General features: G+C 34.7%; 1 pseudogene; it reads left to right on the forward strand.

Moving 5' to 3' along the window:
* The window catches only part of LOC101277156 (regulator of G-protein signaling 7-like), a 33,210-nt pseudogene extending 15,324 nt beyond the window's left edge, over nt 1–17,886 (forward strand).
* Nucleotides 17,887–22,846: the final 4,960 nt, after the last annotated feature.

Here is a 22,846-nt window from a genome sequence, read left to right on the forward strand (position 1 = left end):
TTGACCAAAAAAAAAAAAAGGAGAGAATTTTCTTAGATCTCTTCTGAAATGTAAAGTGAAATCACATATGAACAGATTTAAGTAGAAAGTCAAATCTGTTTCATTTAATGAATAACCTATTCAATATTCATTTAGACGATACTACATATGAAAAGTGCTCATCCAGGCACCCTGGGGAATAAAAGCTGTGTTAATCAAGTAAAAGCATCTTGGTTTAGTAATTATCTTTGCTATTAAAATGCAAAATGGATCCCAATTAGTTAATTTGATTTTCCTCTATCTGCAAATATTAAGACACTGAGAAAATTTTATCTTTCTCTCTAGCCTTACCCACCCTGTGCCAAGATTTCTAATACATTTAATTTTTCTAAAATATGCAAATCCTTTTACATTGCAAATGATCCTCATAACTTGTCAGTTAAAATAGGATCAATTATCTTACCTCCTTTACACGTAAATTAAGCCCTGAAAATAAAATTACATTATTCGTGGCTATTTTCACTCTAGCCAAGAATCAAAGTTAAAAGCTATCACTGGTCCCCAGAAAATGAAGCTATCTGGGTCCAGCTATCACTGGTCCCTGAATCATGAAATGGAGAATTCATGATGTTTACTTACATGTAACGTTAAAAAGGAAACTTCTCAGTAACCTCAGAGCCAGTGGCCAGGCTGCTGGAAGACTACTTGAAACAACACTGCCCAACGGCTTGGGTCTTATATAGAACTTCATGAAGACGATATGAAATGCATGCATATTGAAATAATAATAGAAATGTACAGCTAGAAGATAATTTATGGACCATTTTACTTCTATGACACCATAAATTGTGTTTTTTTCTAGAAATTTTCTAGAATTTTTCTATAAAGCTTGACCTCTCCTGTTGCGGAGCGCAGGCTTCAGACGCGCAGGCTCAGCGGCCATGGCTCACGGGCCTAGCCGCTCCGCGACATGTGGGATCTTCCCGGACTGGGGCACGAACCCATGTCGCCTGCATCGGCAGGAGGACTCTCAACCACTGCGCCACAAGAGAAGCCCTAGAAATCTTTTAAATTATTTTAAATCTTAACCAAAAAACTTACTGTTAGGACTGTCAGCTATCTTGTCTTAAAAGCATTGTTTTACATGAACTAGAGATTCTTATTAAAGAACTTTAATTAAACCAATGTAAGCAAGAATGGAAAGACCACACCTTAGAATCTTTTTTATTTTCTTTACCAAAAATTAGCGTGAGACAACTGAAAAAATACATTGGATAGTACGATTGTTTCATTATTAGTGATCTTTCACTTGCCTAATTTTTTTGGTTTTTTTTGCGGTACGCGGGCCTCTCACTGCTGTGGCCTCTCCTGTCGCGGAGCACAGGCTCTGGACGCGCAGGCTCAGCGGCCATGGCTCACAGGCCCAGCCGCTCTACGGCATGTGGGATCCTCCGGACCGGGACACAAACCCGTGTCCCCTGCCTTGACAGGCAGACTCTCAACCACTGCGCCACCAGGGAAGCCCCACTTGCCTAATTTTTAAATAGCCACCTCAGCTGTTATTTCAGAGTTCAGATGGTTATGGTATTTAATCGGCCTCAAAAGCAAGTAGTAGTAGTTCATGTAGGGCTTTTCTATTTCTTCAGTGGAAATTAAGTCTCCTTTTGTTCTAGGCACTATGCTTTTGTCATTCTTTTCTTTCATGATACTTATCACAGTTTTAATCATGTTTATTTGTGTGATTCTTGTGTAACCTTTAGGTTGTGAGTTCCAATGAAAGAAGACGCATACCTATTTTTGTTTATTTCTATATCCCTAATGCTTAGCATTATATCCAGCATATAGCAGGTGTTCAATAAAAGTTGAATAAATGCCAAAAGGAAAGAAAAAGAAACAGTCCAATCCATTTAGTTCAGTCCTGTTACTAATTAATTCACAGCATATGTGCTACTCCTTGGGTTGCAATGTATGCCCAGTAACAAGAATTGAGTTTTAAGATACTGGGGCTATGGCAAAGGAGGGAAGATTGAAGCACCTACCAAAGATAGTCTGAAAACCAAGTCAAATATGTTAAAGATGGGCTAAGATCAAAATAACAGGGAGTCATAAGGAAAAAGGGCCCAGGTATAGAACCAAAAGCTTAACATTAAGAAGAGGTGGAGTCCAAGTGAAAACAGGTCAGTTAACAACACATTTGAATTTAGAGTTACTGGTAAGGTTGGTTGATGGGCCTGAAAATTGGCTTGGTTAAGCATCTATCCTCTGCTGATTTTAATAGTTTCTTTCCACTATTTGGTAACTTTAATTCTGCGGGGCTCATGAAACTTTATCATGTCCTCATCCTTCATTCTCATGTCCAAAGAAAAAGTGCTCAGTAGCTACACTAAGTTCTTTATTTTAAAGTAATAATACTTTGAATTTAAACAAAAATTAATTTGGCCGCTTCCTTGAGTTGACATATGAGATGTCTCACCTTCAGTTGGGAATGAATTTTTGTCCCTTTAAGTCCCCAGATCTTTATTTAAATATACTATGGGTCTTTCTCAAAATAGAGCGTTCCTAAATAGCGGGTTTGACCTTTTGACAAAATAGTTAGGAAGCACTGGAACATTAAGAATTTCAAAGATGTGCAAACCTTAGGGGTCACTGATGTTTGCAAGTGGCACCCAATGGAACCAAATGACAAGGCCAGTATTGTAAGGTAAATAACCCAATTTTGAGATGGGAAAGTAGGAGCACCCTGGAGTGTCTTTATCATACCATCAGAGACCAAATCAGCAATGGAATTCTTAACTTAGTTTCTCTCCTTAGTACTCCATTCCTTTCCTATGTAAAACAACTCAGATTATTTTTAGGCTGGCTTATTACATTTCTATTCTATTCTATATCCACCTCTATTTTATTCTGAAATCAATATGTATTAGATGTTGTGTTGTGTTGTCATTCCCCAACTTAGTACTCTCAGCCCACCCCCACACTTTATCACACTAAGCTAGTTTTTTTTTATATAATCAATTATTCTGTCAGTTAATCTAACCACGTATTTTTTCCAAAAAGCTGTGCTTCTATTTTACATCCATATTTGTGATAGCATTTACGATAGCAGTGCCTTTTGAACTTTGATCCAGTATGCAGCAAAGCTTTGAGTTACCTTACTGGATATATAACACGAAACTACCTTTTAGAAAGTCTGTGACTATAAATGGTATTTTGTCCTAACGTATTTTGTTTTTATTTTGATATAGTCTGTCTATGGTCTTCAAAATGATATTAGAAGTCACAGTCCTACCCACACACCCACACCAGAAACTAAACCTCCAAAGAAGATGAGTTACAACAACAGGTGAGTCAACCTATAATAACGGTTTACAGGGTACATGGGTTACATACAGAGTAGCAGGTATGAAGACCAGATGTTGATGTTAATAGTAGGTATTTTTTTTGTTTGTTTTGTTTTGTTTTGTTTTTTGCTGTATGCGGGCCTCTCACTGTTGTGGCCTCTCCCGTTGCGGAGCACAGGCTCCGGACGCGCAGGCTCAGCGGCCATGGCTCACGGGCCCAGCCGCTCCGCGGCATGTGGGATCTTCCCAGACCGGGGCACGAACCCGCGTCCCCTGCATCGGCAGGCGGACTCCCAACCACTGCGCCACCAGGGAAGCCCAATAGTAGGTATTTTAAAAACTGATTTTTAGGATTGACTGTTTCATATAGATTTGTTGTGAAAAGGTGATTTTAAGATATGTAGTCACTTGAAAATGTATCAGTATATGGAGATAGCTTTCAAAATTCTTCACTCTTTAATTCCCCAAATCCTTTTTCCTCTAACCAATTTTTTAAAATTACACACACTGATTTATCGGTGCCTCCATTATTAAGGGTTACTTTATACTCCAGAACTCTGTCTTAAAGAATGAGAAGACAAGAGGTTGGTGACATTAGGTCATGTGTTTTCCACCTCCAGTCATGTGGCATGATCTTCACAAAAGAGTGCTTAATCTTGTTTCTGCAGTACTGATATCTATAAGCCTCTTGAAGTTTTCCCTCATTAGCACTGAAGAACAGTCATGGTATGTATTGTTTCTTGTTTCATACATTGATCAATAGCGTTGGCTTCAAGTAATATTTCAAAGCGAACACCAAGGGTCTTATATCAAATCATAGTTAAATCTCTTGGTTAGTTAAGTCATGGGATTTTTCTCCTTTTGCTTATTTTCCCCTAATATTCTATTGTAACATGGTTTATCAATTGTGTAATACATACTTTTTCTACTATATTTATAGCCACCATGAAGGAAAAGTAATTCAGAGAGTTTTAAATTTTCCACGTGTTATTATGTCCGAGAATTTGTCCTGAAATGTTGATACAATTATTCTTAAAACAAATATCACTGATGCTTTTGTTGAGTTAGTATTAGGAAGTAGGGTTTATTTTGAAATTATAGTAACGAATAACGAACATTTATTTTCCGAATTTAATGTTTGAGGGAGAACTGATTCTGATTTGGATAAATGCTAAAATTTCTACAACACTTTTAAAATAAAGTTACATTTTGTTAAAGCAGGCAGAATGTTCAAATTCACTGCTGTTCTCTGCAATACGGGTTATGTTTACATTCAAACAGTTTAAATTTTTGTTAACTCTTTTAAAGCCCCCATGTCTGATTTTTTTTCTACAGACTTTGAAATTTTACTGGTTGAGAACATATTCTTGTTTAGAATTGCTCAGTCTATCAGAATTTAGAGTTGAAAATTATGAGAATGTTACTACTTATCTCTTTTTTCAGATAAAGTATTGGCAAATACAGTTAGATAGACACCGGTTAAAAATGTCAAAAGTTGCTGATAGGTAAGTATTGCAAGACACCCATATAAATTAAAAAATTTTCATATGACAATTAAATGTGCTCAATATGGTAAGAGAACTAGTGGGAGGAAAATTGTTATAAATAATTGGAGCCCTGTAAGAAATATTATTTTCCTTTTCCTTTTTGAACATGGAAAACTTTCAAAGAGCTCTTTTGTTGTACTTCGAATGACAGAATAATCATTATTATCTTAGGTCTCTAGAGGTCCAATCTTTGTGCAACCAGAATCAAATACAGAAGACAATTCCAAGGAGTTGAATCTTTTCACTCCTGCTAGGAGAAATGAAACTTTCAATTTATTAAGTTACCTTTTGGCAACTTAGAAGCTCTTTGTAAATTCATCTTAACATTCACACTACTCAGTTATTTTACGACTTCAGAATTTGAATTAAACTCAGATTTTATATATTTTCCTATTTTTCATTTAACTCTGTTTTTAATGCATTCATGTTCTTCACTTTGGGACATTGCCAGATCCTACCTCTCCAACTTTTTTCCTCTCCTTTTTCCCTTTAGGTTTTTTTTAGATATTTTTTTTTCAAATACTTGTCACTGATTCCCCTTTACCTAATTCCTGTAAATACTTTTGACAAAAAATTTCCATTTAACCCCTTCTTCAAGTTGAGCCAAACTTCTCTGTTGTGCTGTGGGTGGGCTAGTTGACCAAGGATTGGAACTGACCTTTAGCACTTCCTTTTACACAGTGACCTTTTCCATTTTGCCTCATTTTAATGGAGGGATATTAATTCATATTGCTTAGGCATGGGGAGAGAGAGAACCCTTAGCCATATTTGTCTTCCAAGAAGCACAATAAGTTGATGCATTAAAGTTATTGAAACATGAAAACTGCTATTGGATTTCATTCTATAAGCAAGCAAGGATTCCTTGGCCAGATGTTTTGTTTGTTTGTTTGTTTGTGGTATGCGGGCCTTTCACTGTTGTGGCCTCCCCCACTGTGGAGCACGGGCTCCGAACACACGCAGGCTCAGAGGCCATGACTCATGTGGGATCTTCCCGGACTGGGGCACGAACCCGCATCCCCCGCATCGGCAGGCGGACTCTCAACCACTGTGCCACTAGGGAAGCCCGGCCAGATGTTTTTATAGTGTCCCTTACAAAGATCAGATAAAACCTCAGACAGAAAACTAAGGAAAATGAAAATGTTTCTCTCGAGTCTGCTAAGTTACACGGAACAGTATGTAGAATATGACCCTTTTCTTGTGCCACCTGACCCTTCTAACCATGGTTGTCTGCTTCTGGGAACTTGAAGCAAGGTAAATGACATTTTCTCTTCCAAATATTTCATTTATTTCAGAGTTTGATTGAAATAGGAAGAATCTTATGGCTAATTGTAAAAGTAATTTTACTCTGTGTCTACATTAGCCATGATATAAAGATCTTGTTCAAAGTAATGGTTTTTGAACGTTAGATATTTGCATTTATATTAGATTTGCATTTCCAGAAAGAATGGCACAAAAAATTAGAGGTGCAAACGTTTCAAGGAAGACTAGTCAGAATTGGGTTTTTGGTTGTTAAAATTTAGCTCATTGTTTTTAGCTTCCTTGAAAATCTGCATAGCCACAAAAGCCCATCTACTCAAGTAAAATGAATGCTACATCCATAGTTACTTACGCCCAATACAAGTATGCCTTTATAAATTCAATTTTAAAACAAAATGATTTACCATAAACACTCTAAGAGAAACTGACTTCTTAAGAAAACCAAAGCACAGTTTAAGACTCCCTGGTTTCTTTCATCAGCTATATAAGGGAAGAATTATATCATCAATCTTGATGGAGTCATAAAACCATCATTGCATACCCCTTTACAGAGTGAGGATTTAGTATTCTGCAGCACTCCTCTAGAATGCATTTATGGACCTTCTCTTCCATCCAGTGGTTCTTAAATGCTTGACAAGTACAGATCTCTTCATCCGTTAAATTCTAGATTTTATAGAAAGATGGAACTCTTTCTATAAAATAAAACTCTTTCCATAAAGATGGAAAGTTGGAACTCCAAAATGTTGTGACTCAACCAGGACTAGGTCACACATTTAATCAACAGCAGAGTCATAAACCAGGATTTAAGTCTTTTGAGTCTCAATGCATTTTCCTCCAATACAACCTGCCACCATGAGACTTCATTGTGTAGTGGTTAAGAAATTGAGCTCTGGGGTAGGAATGTCTGGAATATTATCTGTTCAACATTGGCAAGTTATAACCCTCTTTCTGCCTCGATTTCTTCATTTCTAAAATAAGAATTATAATAGGATCTGTCTCATAAAGTTGCTGAAAATATCTAAAAGAGAGAATCAATTAGATATATAAAGATATATCTAATGCTTATTAAACAAATTTTTATTATTAATGGCTAACTTTCATCTCATGATTTCATGCAGATCCATCAATCAGATTTTTTTTCTGAAAAATATGCTAAAGATGGGAAATTAAAATCATATATGATTGTGAGGGGAAATATAATAGCAGAAGATAGAATTTGTAATGAAAGGAATATATTTGGCTTTGTTTTATCTTCTATAGCAAAGAACCAAGCCAGCAGAGGGTTTTGGCATGGATGAAGCATTGAAAGATCCAGTTGGGAAAGAACAGTTCCTTAAATTTCTAGAGTCAGAATTCAGCTCAGAAAACATAAGGTAAACCATGTTGTTTGAATCTTATACTATATGAAAGAGAGACCTACCTGTGATGAGTCTGGTTATTTTCGCACTTGATAGACCAGTTACTATCCCACCAACATCATGATGATACGGGTCCATTGAATTTCTGCCTCCTGTTGGAAGAAGAGAAGGTAATGAAAGCAAAGCACTTTGTCCAACATTACCACTTCCTTCATAAAGGTTTATTTTACACTGTCTCCTGATCTTTTTACTATGTAAATCTGATGCATTTGAAATGGCCTGCATAAAGAAGTGTAACAGACTAGTATTTGGCAAAGTGTGGAATCACTGATAATATTTATGCAGTTTAATTAAAATATCACCTATTTATCAATATTGGTCTTCTTTGTATATTGCATCTCAAGTAAGATGTAGAAAAAGAGATAGTGCTTCTTAAAACTTGAAACAAGACTATGGAGTACATTTACTTTGTACACTTAAATACAGCCTCAGTGCAGTTGAGAGCAGCACCTCACTGAGCCCTGCTGGAGGGGTGCGCCTCCTTCCCGTCTGTTGTAAACAGCATCCTTACATATTTTTGAAACTTTTCTGACTTGAGGCCCCTGGAAATTGAATTTTTAAATGTGAGACATTGGAATAGATTTGAATGTCTCTAAGATCACTGAAATGAGTGATAACTTTCCACTACATAAAATGGTTTTTTTACAAGCTCTTTCATTCATTATTCTTTTGAAACTTAACACCCTAATTTATTTTCCCATTACTTATGCAGTCCTATGAAATTCATTTACAGAAAGGCATCAGCATTCGTTTGTTTTCACTGGAAATAAGCAGCTCCATAAAGTCACATTCTTTTCAGGAGCGTTAACAGACCAACACCAAACCATTCAGAAATACATAAAATTTTGACAGATGTCCCATGTATTAAGCAAGTTGTCCACAGACAGAGTCTGGAGGAATTTAATTATATGTGCATGCCTGTCATGGATTGTTGGGATGCAGCTTCCTATTCTCTTTCAAGTTTATGAGAACACTTGTTTGACAAGACTTTCACAAGGTCTGCAGTTGCTAAGGATTTTTATTGGACCTACTAAATAATATTTTCTATCCTGAGGTCACTTATCAATTATTGAGTACAAGAACGAATAAAAATAAAGCAGAGATAAAGTCTATTTTTAGGCTTTTAGTGATTGGGGAGGTGGAGTTTCCTCTAATTCTCTAAGTATTTGAAAAAATGCTGACATCATGGGTTTCATGATGAAAAAATAAATAAGCAGTGCCCCACCAGTATCACTTCATCGAATAAACATCTTCCTGCTCTTAAGTACAGCCCAGTGGTGAATACAGAGAAGAAAACATCACAACACAAAATCATGGGTATTAGATCAGAGAAATACAGAGGAATGGCAAACCCAGAGGTGGAGATCAGTAAAGGCATCCTAAGGGAAACAGCTTCTAGGCTTGGATGACACGGAGATAACCAGGCTAAAAAGGAAGAGGGAAGAAGTTTGGGGCAAAAGGAATAGCATGTGCAAACTTTGTTTCATGAATGAAATTGAATCACTGCTGTTTTCTTAATCCGTGCCTTATTTCTTATCTCAGTAATTCTATGCCACACTAGATTGCCTGATTAAGTAATTACATATAAGAAATAGTACATATTTCATTATGAGAAAAATGTATAAATATCATCCAAAAGGCTTTCTGTCCTAAATTTTAAAAATACATAATAATTTGAAGTAGTCCCGGCCCTAGTTCTACAGGGCTTAGATATTTAATATTTTTATGGAAGAAGCATTTAGTTCTGGAAAAGGTAAATGCTTGCATATATTTTTGCAGTCTAGGATCTCCCTTACTCCATTTCTTCCTTTAATTTAAATGGCCACATGTATATGTCTTTTCCTGCTGTGTTAGGAAAACAGGGGCTGGATAGCCCAAGAATCAGAGGTTATATAAAAATATTGCACATAGCAGACATAAATATCTACCAAATGCTATCGTAAATTTTGGGCTAAACTGATCATTTGGAAAGACTTATTATAAGTGTTTAATTAGAGCAATTTCTTAAATCTGAACTAAATTGCTTTTAGAGTCCTTTTTCTTTGTAAGCATTGTAAATGCTAATAAGTCCTGTTAATTTTTTTTTACTGCATGTTATGTTGAAATAAAAACAAAGTAAAATTAAAATATTATATATTTCATATATAGTTACATATATATTTCTTGAGTATATACCATAAGCGTTATATGTTTCCATACTGATTGATAAATATAATTCTTGAATACCTTCTATATGCTATAATATGCTTCATATTTACTACTTTTATAAGTATGCCATGCTGTATTTTGTATTTATTATTTCTGATTATCATTCATCTAATCATAACTTCAGAAATGAAATGTAAATATTCTTGCCCCATTTTACAGGCAAGCAAAATATGACTGGAAGAAGTTAAGCATCTTTCAGATTCAGGTTACTAATAATTGGCATCCTAGGCTTTCTATAATCCAATACCAAGCTACTGTCCACTGCTCCCCCAACCTAAACCCCCTGCTTCTGCCTATGTATCTGTTGTCACAGACCGAGGGAGACAAAACAGTCAAGTTAGCCAGCAGGGCTAATTACACCTAAATAAGTCTCAATGCATCTTATTTAGCATCTGCTATTTAGGGAAGTGTGACACTTATATGAGCATTTTCTTCTAGTATTGAGACAGAAACAATAGTCAAGAAAAACTGCTTATTGATAAGTACTTATTCCTCAGCTATAACTTCTGCTCTCCCTTGGTGTATTTTTGCTCATTCCTTTTTCAGGTAAAGCAGAGTAAGTACTATGTAAATGTAATAATATGAATGTTATATAAGTGCCTAAAAATATGTCAAGCACTTCAAAAGTGCCCTTTACATAATTTATCTCATTTAATCTAATGGAAACCCAGTGAGATAGGCATTAGCATTCCATTTTACTGATGACAAAATCAAGGCTCAAAGACATTAAGATAATTCCTCATAGTCCAGCTACCATATAATAAAGGGCTATAATAAATAGCCAGTGCCCTTTACATTCTACTAAATTATTACAATGACTATGCTGAAGATAAGAAAGGCAGTGATACTTTTAAAGAGGCATTCAAGAGAGTGGTTTTGAGCATGCCATCTGCTGTAGATCTGGGGGCAAACCATAGCTGTGGCACTCACAGAGGGTAACTTAAGTGACTTATGCTTCATATCTTCAGTTTTCTCTAAAGTGGGGGAAATATTAACACATACTTTATGAAGTTGCAGGGATTGCATGAATTAATATAGCTAAATCACTTAGAATAGTGCCTGCACTTACTTGTCAGTGTAGATGCTGTTAGTATTACCTCTTCAACCCTTTGATATTTCACCCGTAATTTCAAGTCTATTTAAGATGTCACTGCATCTGTACAGCCTTCCTAGAACTCCCTTTTCCAACCCAGTACTTGCCCCAGCAGAGGGGCTCCTTCCTGCTCTGCATTCCCAGACTATCCGGTTTGTGCTATTCCTTGAGAATCTCTCATGTGCTTCCTTGTATTATGGCCATTTGAATTATGTATCTTTGCTAGTTCAAGGACAAAGACATTATTTTTATCTATGTGTTCAAAGAGTGCTGAAATGAACCTGAATGAGCATGAATTATAACACATGTTCCCTCAGTTTGCACCTAGCATTCCTATTAGATTGCACAGTGTCAGAATCTGTAGTTTAAAAGGAAAAGGTCTTGACCTTTCCCTTCTGAAAGCAACCCACGGTAGTTTTATGTTTAAAGCATTATTCATGTTGGATTATCTACTGTCATCTATCTACAGGAAAATGGTATCTAGAAACTGGAAACTTACTAGGTTGACTAATATTTGATATTCTAATTGTAGCTCAACTACTTTATTACTTATTTTTGAACTTTCATTAATCCGCAAGTTAAAACGTAATAGTTATGAAGGTACTGCTTATCCCCTTCTACCTTAAGACTCTAGCCTGTAGTGACCTTCACCTGTCGTCATCTTTTCCATTTCATGATCACATCTGGCCTCTGTTGAGGATAACATAGACCTAGTACTTCCTTTTTCAAGTACCTTTTTAAATTTTAAAACACTATATGATGTGTTATATACATATTCATTTTGTCATCATTTCTAGGTTTAACCAAAAAGACATAATATAGAGCAAAATTTTAAAAAATGAAACCCATTAATAGAATGTGACTTCTTATTAGACTTTGCTATTTGCTTTTATCAAGCAAAACATGTTCTGGTGTTCTTTCCTTTCAGAATATACTATATTCTATACAGAAGCATATCAAATATATTTTTATATTTAGCAGTCATATTATTTTTTCCAAACCTTCTGAATTATTATAATGCCTCTGCAAATTTAAGCCTTTTGAACAATTAAAGCTTGCTGCTTCTGTCATTTCATAACTCTCTGAATTAAATCGCCTAAAATTAGTTACTTGCCCTGATTTCTCCACTTAGGGCATTTTCTAATCTGTGTCCAGGCCTCTTTTAATTCCAGTAAAGCTTCACTGTAATTCCCTTACCTGGTAAAGCAGAAAATCCTCTCCATACTAACCCTCATTGCTCAAATGGACAAAAGATCCAAAAGATGACTATGTGGCATACTTTATCCCCCCCAATCAGATGATCCACGTCACTCACCTTAATGCTCTTCAAACTCCTCTTCCTTTCTAATAAATGGTTCTTTAGCAGTGTTCCTTTGTTTCAGTAAAACTTAAGGTTGTACAGAATCAGGACCCTGGCAGATCTGTTTTTAACAGAGAACATCTAAAAGAGATAGTTTTCAAGATTTCCTTTCCCCAAATGTTATATCTTTGAATGCAACTAATTTTAAAAATCGGTAAAGGCATGTTTCTGGAAGCCCTCAGAGAAAATGAATACATTATTATGCTTCATTGTGAATTGAATGATAGGTCAATAATTTAAGAATTTTCGGATTATGAGTAAATGCTTGGTGTCACATTTTGCATAGATTCTGGCTAGCAGTGGAGGACTTGAAGAAAAGGCCTATTAGCGAAGTCCCCTCTTGAGTTCAGGAAATAGGGCAAGAATTTCTGGCTCCAGGAGCCCCCAGTGCTATTAACTTGGATTCTAAGAGCTATGACAAAACCACACAGAATGTTAAGGAGCCTGGGCGATACACATTCGAAGATGCTCAGGTTGGTACATGGATGGGCCTCACATTGCGTCACAAATGTTCTCCTGAGAAGTTCAAAATTGGAATACTTTTGTTTTTTTCATTGTAATTGGGGGCTATATCTAGTATTTTCAATTTAAGTAACTATGTAAAATAACTAATTGATATATAAGAGAACAGAGATGCTTTAAAATAAGTTTTTAAAGCCTGGGAATTTTTGTAAATTTGAATGTTTTTACATGAAAATTTCTTGAAGGGAATTATGTTAAATATTTGAAAACCTTTTACTTTATTTTCTACGTTTTCACCTCAGTAACATGTATTTGAACTCTTTAACTTGTCTTCCAATGAGGAGATTCTAAGATTCTGACATTCCTAAATAATTTATTATTATAGTCAGAACTAAACTAAATTAGCTTGAAGTTAAGTAAAACTCAAACCACTTTTGTCTCTGATGATAAAATGAAATAGTAAATTTAGGCATTTGTTATTTTTCCAAGTTAATTTTTTAGTCAGCAAAAAGAAGAGAAAAGGAAATTGATATTAACATCCTAAGATAAATTTTTATGTTTTTTCTTTTTTTCTCAAACTGGGTGTAATTGCCTCCTTAGCAGCAATTTGAATTTCTACTTTTTCTAAAAAAATGTTGTGCTCAATAGGAAAAATAAACATGAAATGAGAGGATATTATTTCCTAATGAAGTGTTGAAATTGGCTTTTAAACCAGAACATGCATGCTTCAAAATTTCTTAAAACCTCTTTTAGAGAAGAATGTTAGCTCTAGAAAGTATCTTGTTTTTTAAATAACTACATTACTAAAACAAAATATAGAAGTTGAAGAATAAGGTACACAAATTTCCTTTCTTATTTTTACTCTCGGTAGGAAATATATCTACCCTTTGCTTTGGTTTAAAAAGAAATGAAACACTGTGCAGAAAACTAACACAAGTTGAAACAGCCAACAAAAAACCCATTCATTCGCCCTGGATCTGCTATGTGGAAATAATTACGTTATATGGAGACACATGAGAGAGAGAGCAGGATGAATATTCTGGCTCTGTTGCTTATTTCTCTGCTGGTTTTTCTTTCTTGCAGTTCAAGATAAACTTTCAAGCATTTTTCTGGAGCCAACAGCATGTAAAATATTTGAAATTACTCTCCCCAAATCTTAATATTAAAAAGAACATTTCTTTGTTATCTTTGTCATTGAAGAATATTCTTGCTTATTGGGTCTTCTATAAAAGGAAAAAGCATGATTTTCTATAGAAAACACTACTACCTGACTGTAGACTTCTTTTTTCAATCAACCTCAGACATTTAATTCCAGCTTTTTGTAATCTTTTAAACCATATATTCAAAAATATAATAGAATTTTCTGTTGCTGTTTAAGAAGAGATGCAATGTAATAAGAAAGCAGATTCTGGAGCCAAATTGCCTGGGTTTTAAGTCTGAGCTTTGCTCTGTGACCTATTGCAAGTACTTCACTTTTTCATGCTTCAGTTTCTTCAAATTTAAAATAGATATAAAAATGGTTACCAACCTTGTTGAGGTTTTGTGAGGATATAATTAACTAATATAAGCAAGCACTTAGACTACCTGGCATATACTCAAGCATATTTGAGCACTTACTATGCATACCCTTATACTTTGCTAAACATATGTCATTCCTTTAATCTTGACAATAACTTTATTTTATAGATTAGAAAATTTAGACTCAGAGAAATGAATAAAGTGGTCAAAATTTACATTTTGTAAGTGGTAGCTCTCGAGCAACATAACACCTGAATCCCAAAATGATTGACTTCTAAATAAGACATTGCCTCACTTTTCCAACAACAAATTCTGTTGCAGTTCCAAATGTACCATATTTTTGGAGATGAACCTTAGACTAGATATTGAGACTTAATCCAGAACGTCTTTAAGTGGATTCACAGTAACTACAAATTATCACTGGTGTGTATAAGACCAGGGAAAGTGAGTCATTTCTGAAAATATATATTTTCTCCAAACAAGAAGAGAATGGGACATTCCGTATACTCTAAAGTGGTTCAAAACTCCATGTCTAACAGACTGGAATGAACAAGGAGCATTTATGCTCCCCTAGAGTGCAATAAGCCACTAAATTGGGCCAACACTGAATTGGATGGATACATTTTTTCTTCTTTGTTTACCAATATTAATCATCAAAACAGACATTGCAGACTGATTAGGATTATCAAATATTTACCTAATCTATCTATGAATAAGTCAAAACATGCACACAAATTGGGAGTTTTAGCAATTAAATATCACAAAATTTATTTTTGGACTTGTGCTCTGGCCTAAAGTGGATGTAGATGACAGTTTTCACCAAACAAATGATTCATTTGGGAAGTCTGCACCTTCCAACTACATATAAATGCCAAAGGCTTCTAGAATGATTATTGAATCTTGACTTCACATCATTGTCTTTTGGCCTGGAGTAATCTCAAGAGACAGCAGATTTATTTATATTCTTAAATGATCTATGTAAATCAACAACTTGATTTGAAATTACTTCATGACAATCTGCTAACTAAATTCCATTTTTTTTTTAAAGGACTGGTTGTGGTTTACCTCCTCCATAGCTCCCAAACCAGTTTAAACATTGATCCTTGAATAAAATAATAAATTTGAAAGTCTAAATATTCTAGAAGCATTTAAGGTATTCTCATCAGCATTATCATTATTATTTTTAGCTGCTTCCAGATTTGTTTTTGAACCAAATGTATTCTTATCACAGTACTTGATTTTTCCAGAAAATAATAAGGAAGCACCTGAACCATTATTTCTTTTTAGGAGCACATTTACAAACTGATGAAAAGTGATTCATACCCACGTTTTATAAGATCCAGTGCCTATCAAGAGCTTCTACAGGCAAAGAAAAATGTATTGGTTCTTTGTGAATTTTTTTGACCTAGTTCTCAGTTGTAGTTATTTGGAGTAGTTACCTCTGCTGGGCCCACAGTATTGGACAAATGGTAAGTGAATATACTCCAAGACCCGCCTCCAAACCTTTGCATTTTATAAGGGCCACTTAAGTTGTATGGGTTTCTTTTTGTTGAATGCTTATTTTCTTCTTTGTTTGTTTCTGCAGATGTTCATGCTTTACAAAGTTGTTTAGACACCGTTTTCATGTTTCATGTTAGTCTTCTGTATGCCAGTTTAAGGAAATAAAAAATTACAATAAAGAGAGGAAAAGAACAATGTCATCAGATCAAAAACTTAAAGAGCGTTTTCCTTGTCCAGTAAGCTAGAATGTATATTTTAGGCCATACACTCCATAACTCATTGTTTTCAATGATAGTTGTAATGATAGCAGTAATGTTTGCTTCCACATATTTTCATTTGGCATTTATTCTGAGTCACTTAGTATCCCTACGATGAGGTTTCATACCTAAGATGATAGCCAAGCACATTTTCAAAGAGCTGCAATAGGCTACATTGTTCAATAAATATTTATAATCAAAGTCTCACTGTAAATAACACCTTATATAACCCGTATAACAGGGAATGGAAAATCTGGATGTAAACATCAACATCATTCATTATTTTGTAATGTTAAAATAGTCCATAGCTTCTTGAAAGTCCATAGCTTCCTGAGATGAAATTATAATTTTGTGTAATTCATGATCATCATTTAAGCTAAAGGTATTTTTCAAAGTCCATTGACTTTGCAATGGGAAATAGATACTCTGTAGTTGCACTGTCCAGTACAGCAACCACTAGCCACATGGAGTTGTTTAAATTTAAATTAGTTAAGGTTACATAAAATTCTACTCAAATTTCTAGTACTCAATGGCCACAGCTAAAGACTTCTGAAATATCATTTAGTATAGAATGAAATTTCCATGCTTTCAGAAAGTTTTACTGGATAGCAATGCTCTACAGAATTGATGTTATCAACAGAAATTTAGTACCAGTAGAAAATTATGAGGAAATTCTGAAGTTAAGCCAATAGATTTTCAAACATTTAGGCTTTGAAAATGTTGGCATAAAACCTTAACATATCTACTTCATTTTAGTGTCATTTGATTTTGCTTGAAATCACACTACTTTGTTTGCACAAGAAGTTTTGGTGTTAAAAGTAAAAGCACTAATGCAAACAGAGCCCATGTCCTGTGACAAGAGGCCTTCTGTGGCAACTCTCCTGTCTTCCTGATCCCTATGATTTAGAACATGAATTTGGTGTTGCATCATTTCACCATCCTGTCTTTTTCTGCTGTTTTTCTTTCTGACTTTTCCTTTCTTTCTTTCTCTCTCTCTTCCTTCCTTCCTTCCTTCCTTTCTTTCTTTCGTCTTTCTTTCTTCTCTCTCTTTGTTCCTTTGCCCCACCCAACCCCACACATGTAAGTCGGAATACTCAATGGATCGCAGAACATCTTTTGAAAACTTTGCACAGAATGTGGTAAGTTTTAATTTTTAAGGAATTACAAATCAGTAAGTCCAATTGGGAAACATTCCCAGTTTCAAGCCCCATCTTCCACCTTGCATCCTTTGATGTAACAGCAAAGGTATTTATTGCCTTTATTCAAACTCAGAATTTCCTGCTTCCTACTTATCTTTCTGTCCCAGCACTTTCTGGAGTAGATAGGTATCACACGTGAAAAATCTATATGTATCAAACTAAGGCTTGGAAAGAAATGTGTATTATGATACATAAAATGAAGAAACTGTTCTTTATATTTTAATTTTTATTCTAGTATCTCTTTCTTTATTAAAGATAGTGCATGCATTTCTATACTCTTTCCCTTATCTCTTCCTAAGGCTTAAAAGATTAAGAACAATGAGGGTTCTGTTCTTTCTACTTTTGCAGGGAGAAAATGACTTATTGAATAGTTTAAAGCCAGACTCAGTATGAATGGGTGTCGGCGACAATATATGCCCCACCAAAGACCCACTAGCATGTTTTTCTTATTCTTTATTTTGCAGGAAGTTATTGAAAACTATTGCATAAATCATCCAGGAAACCAGTAGTTTCCTTACCAGTGTTTTCTTAGCATCTTTCCATGTGCATAAGTGATATATTTGTTTGTGGGATTCTTTTTTTTTTCTTTTTTTGATATTGTGCCAGTGCCTTTGGAACTTTCTAACATTGTGTAAGCTCAAACTAAAGCCTTCAACACATTTATTTTTATAGGGCAGAAACATCCCTATTTTCCCATGCCATAAAAACTGTACACCAACACTGAGGGCCAGCACTAACCAGTTATGAAAAGAGGTAGAAAAATCTTGGTTTATACTCAAGTTTGTCTGCATTGTCTGTTGAGTTGTGTGGTCAGCTCCACGCTGCTGCTGCTGTGGGTGTGTGTTGTGGCTTTTGCTGTGATGCCCAGTTAAGTGGAGTTATGTGTGTTGAAATGCAAGCAAATTGGATTCAGCAAAAATATGTTTTTTGTTTTTAGTTTCCTTCAAGGATCCTTTCGGTGGGGAATGTTAATCAGTTCCTTTTATGAATTCCTAGTTGTGGCTGTGCCCAGAGTATTTGAAAGATTTTGAAAAGCAGTGTATACTTTGAACACTCAATGTGATTGCACAAATTAAAGGGCTGGAAAATGAAAGACTCCAGGAATTAATCACACTATAAACTTCCCAAAATTTTGGCTGGATCTTTTGGAGTCTCTGACCTTTCATATAAAATTTTCTTAAGCATGCCTCATGAGTCACCATGGGAAGATAAAGACAATGCTAAAGAAATGCCTCAAGATTTTGCTGGAGGTAGTTGCCACAGGATGTGTATTGTTTAAGAATTGTTTCAAATTCATTTTTTTCTAACATAACGCTGACAGAATATTGTCCTTGAGATTGGATGTAATATAATTAAAAACATATAATGCAAATTATGGAATATGGAAAGGGGAAGCAAAATGGTTGTCTTTCCTCCAACACCTTCCCCAAATCTCACCAACTTCCCCAATTCTTAAAGTAGTACCACATTGTAACACATTGCAAACTTAAGAAAGGATCAGTAGGAAATAAGGAAAGAGAGAATTAATCATCTACACCTTCGACCAAAATTTATACGCCAAGTGCCAACTATACTGCAGACATTGCTATGTCTTAGGAAAAAGAATTGCTAAGGTACACATAATGATATAGACAAAATATTATGTTGTGCAGGAGAAAGATAAACTATTTCAACTTGTATTAGGGTGGATAGGGAGGGTCCATGGGTAATGTGAGAATTCCCAGAAGAAGTTACATTTAACTGGATAAATAGGATTTCATTAGGCCAAGAAAGGCAACCATCCTTTTAAGAAGAAGGGGGAATAAAGGCTGGGATTACTAAAGAAGGAGAAGTTGAGTAACATTCATACCGTAACACATATATACACACAACATACTGATAAATTTCAGATAACCTTCAGACACAATTGTTTAGGGTTAATCCTTTTCCATCCAGGAAAATAAAAAGTAATGTTTTTATTGAATATTTTGTTTCGGTAGTACTCTAAAGAAATGGAGTAAGAAAATTAGAAAAACTCTCTGATTTCCTCAATAGATTATGAATGATAACATTTATTTAATTAGTTATGAGAAATGAATTTCTATCCTGAAAATTATTTATATACAAAAATTTTAAATATTATACTGTATATCATTGTCTTATGATGGTTAATTTCTAAAGTTCCCTTTAACTTTCTATTTTCATTTTTTTTTTTTTAATATCCCCTTGGTTCAGTGTTCCTCCATAATATGATTACTTTTAGGGTCAGAAGTTGTGTTAGTCATCCTAAGTACTTAACATAATACATTTTATGGAATACCTTTATAGGATAAATAAAATGATTTTAACACAAGATAAAGAATGAGTGATTTTATTATCAGATAGTCATAATGGAGGAAAGACACAGTATAAATAAACATTTTAAAAGAGTTCTATGTGCAGGTTGCTCTGGTAAATACGGGAAGGCTACAACATAGAGTATCCAAGAAAGAAATAGACTTGGGGAATTACAGGTAAATAAGGGTGTAGACTGTTAAAGGAACTAGGAAAAGTGAGATAATGCTAATAACTCACATTCACTGAGTGCCTGCCATGTGCCAGGCTCTGTACTAGGCACTTTATATTATCTAATTTAATTTAATCTGAACCTACAAGTTAGGTAATATAATAATCATTATTTTACCCATTTTACAGGTGAGAACACTGAAAGGTCAGAGGAGTTACTAATTTTCCCAGAATCATACAATTAGTTAAGGAGCTAGCACTAACCCCTAATTTATTTTGTTCCCAAATTCTTTCTTTCTACACTGATCACCTTGCTCTTCCAACGGTAGAAGACAGATAAATCTTTCCACTTGATGATAACCTCCTCTGGAGTCTGAGTCCATTTCCGTTAGTGTTTATTTGTAGAAGTTTATTTACATTTCAGCATAGTTATTTTTATAACCTGGTTTATAAAAATGGCATCACTGTTTTGTTTCACACAAGAGTCAAAAACGTTTTGCTTGACAGCTCTTCCTAATACCATTGGAAATCCCACTGGTTATTGAGGTTAATAAATTCTTGCAGGCAGTTTAGAGAATAATTATAGTAAACAGCTAACAGCTGCATAGCATTTTACAGTGTTCCAAGGACACTCATTACTTTTTGTTTGTGTTTTTGTTGTTCTTTACAAACACAACTATCGTGGGAGGTGGTCAGGTAGGTGTTACCATCATTTCACAGAAAAGCAAACTGAGGACTAATGAGGTGAAGTCATTTCACCAATATTAATCAATTGTTGAGTGTTAGGGCCAGGCTTAGAAGCAATGTTTTCTGACTTTAAATTCATTACTTTATAGACTACTTACTCATTTTCTTCTCATTATACCCAACACTGGAGGGATAAAAATAACTGACATTTGTGTAATACCTTCACCTTGGCTTTTTGTCCAAGAAATCTCATTTCTTATCATTTACTTTATTTTCCTTGCCATCAGAGAATTTTCTTCGGGTCTTTCAAGGGTTGCTGTGTCCTTTCATGCCTTTAAATGTTATTCTTATTAAGTTGATTTCATTCTCTTTTGACAAAGTTCATGTAACGGTTGTTTTCTTTCCAACCATTAAATTATCAAGTATCTGTCTGCTATATAAACCTTAAGGGATAACAGATAGGAAATAAGGGGAGAAACAAAGTAGGAGGATTGATCATCTACACCTTCAATCAAAATTCATAAATCAAGTGCCAAATGCCAACTGTATTACTTATTACCTCTTCTCCTTAATTTGCCTTTGGGCTACAGAAGTAAAAATTAGAGGATGTTAATGTTGAACTTCCAGGAACTCACCTAATCTAACCTCTTTTGGAGAAAAATTTTACCCTATCTCAATGAAGACAATTTACTGCAGAGCCTTAAAAGAATCAACATACAAGGTATAATGACCACTTTGCTCTCCCATCCTGTCTCCTCCAGTTGTACTGATGCTAGTGCATTAGGCTTGTAAGGTCTCAAGCCTGAAATTACCAGAAATTTTGGAAACTGTGTGAGAGAATTTCAACAAAAGGCCTGAGTTGGCGCTGAAATCAGTTGATTTTTTGCAATCAAATCTGTATTTAACTCTATAAATCATTAGATACGTATTGATAAGAACAAAAGTAAATATAAATCCTATAACTTGTTTGGAGTGCTAAAAGTGAGAAAGATACAATATGCTTAGTTCTTTTAGAATGTTCTTTTTGTTTAAATCTAGGTAAACTATTTTTCTAAGCCCATTATGGAGTTCCTAGTTAATACACCTTATGCAGATTTTATACAAGCAGCAAAATGTGGTTTAAAAAAAGCTCAGACCTGGAAGCCTGACATGTTAATATTAGGTTTGAAACCCAGTCTTACACTTTTCTTGCTGTATGAATTTTTAGAAATCAAACTGCTGAACCTTAATTTCTTCATCTACAATTTCTCTAGCCAGAAATAGTTCTAATCAGCACTTGTGCAAAATAAATAAATAAATAAAATAAACTTAAGAAATACTTTAATTATGCTTTTGAAACATGCCTTATTTACTTAAATTACATCAGAAATATCTTCCAGGTCATTTCATATTCTACATGGTTATATTTATTGACTGCATGAAATTCTTCTGAATGGATATACCTATAATGCATTTTTCCATTCCTCTATTGGTGGACATTTATGTTGGTCCTTATTTATTTATTTCATTATTCATTGTCATTGTAGCTCAAAGTTCGGTAAACATTCTTCACGTTAAATATTGATTTTTTTCTCATACTCATAAAAAATTGAGTTGCTTGGTTAAATGGAATGCAAAATTATGAAAGAAGAGATGTCTATTATTTTTCTCTCTTTTATCTTTACTTTTGCCCTAATGCAAGAGATACACTAGAGAAAAAAATATCACAGAAGACAGAAATCAGAGTTCATATTCTTGATTTCCAAAACCACTTGTGTTACACATTAATAACGGGCCTCCTTATCAATTAGTCCTCAATCTCTGAAGAATTATAGTGTTTTCTGGGAGCCTTACACTTTTTTTCAAGACGCTGTCAAAAACACTATGGATTATTTCTAGTCCCTAGTCAAATGATTTTTAACTTGGCTTTATTAAATGTGAAATCTAGCATGAAACTTCCTCTGCATACCCTAACAATCGCTGTGATTGTACACTGAGACTGCCCTCTCCACCCAGTATAACCCTATGAATAATACAGATTCCAGGTTTTGGAAATACAGCCTCACACCAGCTATGGAGCAATACTGCAAGAGTGCAATGCCGTGTCAAATCTACTCATGCAGACCCCTCAACTGTGCAGTTGAACTGGACATTGGTTCTCCTTAGGATTGAAACATGACATACCTGGTTGAGTGCTCTAGACTTTGCTGTATGGGCACATTAGTGTAGATAAGCTGTTGGAAAAGGATCCTAGAGCCCCTAAAAATAAAATTTATAAACTTGTCACTGGGTTTGTTCACCATGAATAATACCAATATAGAAAATTGACTGACCTGGTGATCTATGTTCCACTCATATGCTACATTTTTATCATTGTTTTTATATATTATGTTACTAGTGCCTAGATTATTCATTCATTCAACATATATTGAGTTTTGACTATATAACAGGTGTCAGGGAAGAAGAAATTTTCTTCTACCCTTCTAGGTTCTTCTGGCTGGTCTAAGAATTAAATTGACATAAGACAGATTAATAAGAGAAAAATCAAAAGTTTAAT

Source organism: Orcinus orca, chromosome 8, assembly GCF_937001465.1.
Source record: "Orcinus orca chromosome 8, mOrcOrc1.1, whole genome shotgun sequence".
Classification (NCBI taxonomy): Eukaryota; Metazoa; Chordata; class Mammalia; order Artiodactyla; family Delphinidae; genus Orcinus; species Orcinus orca.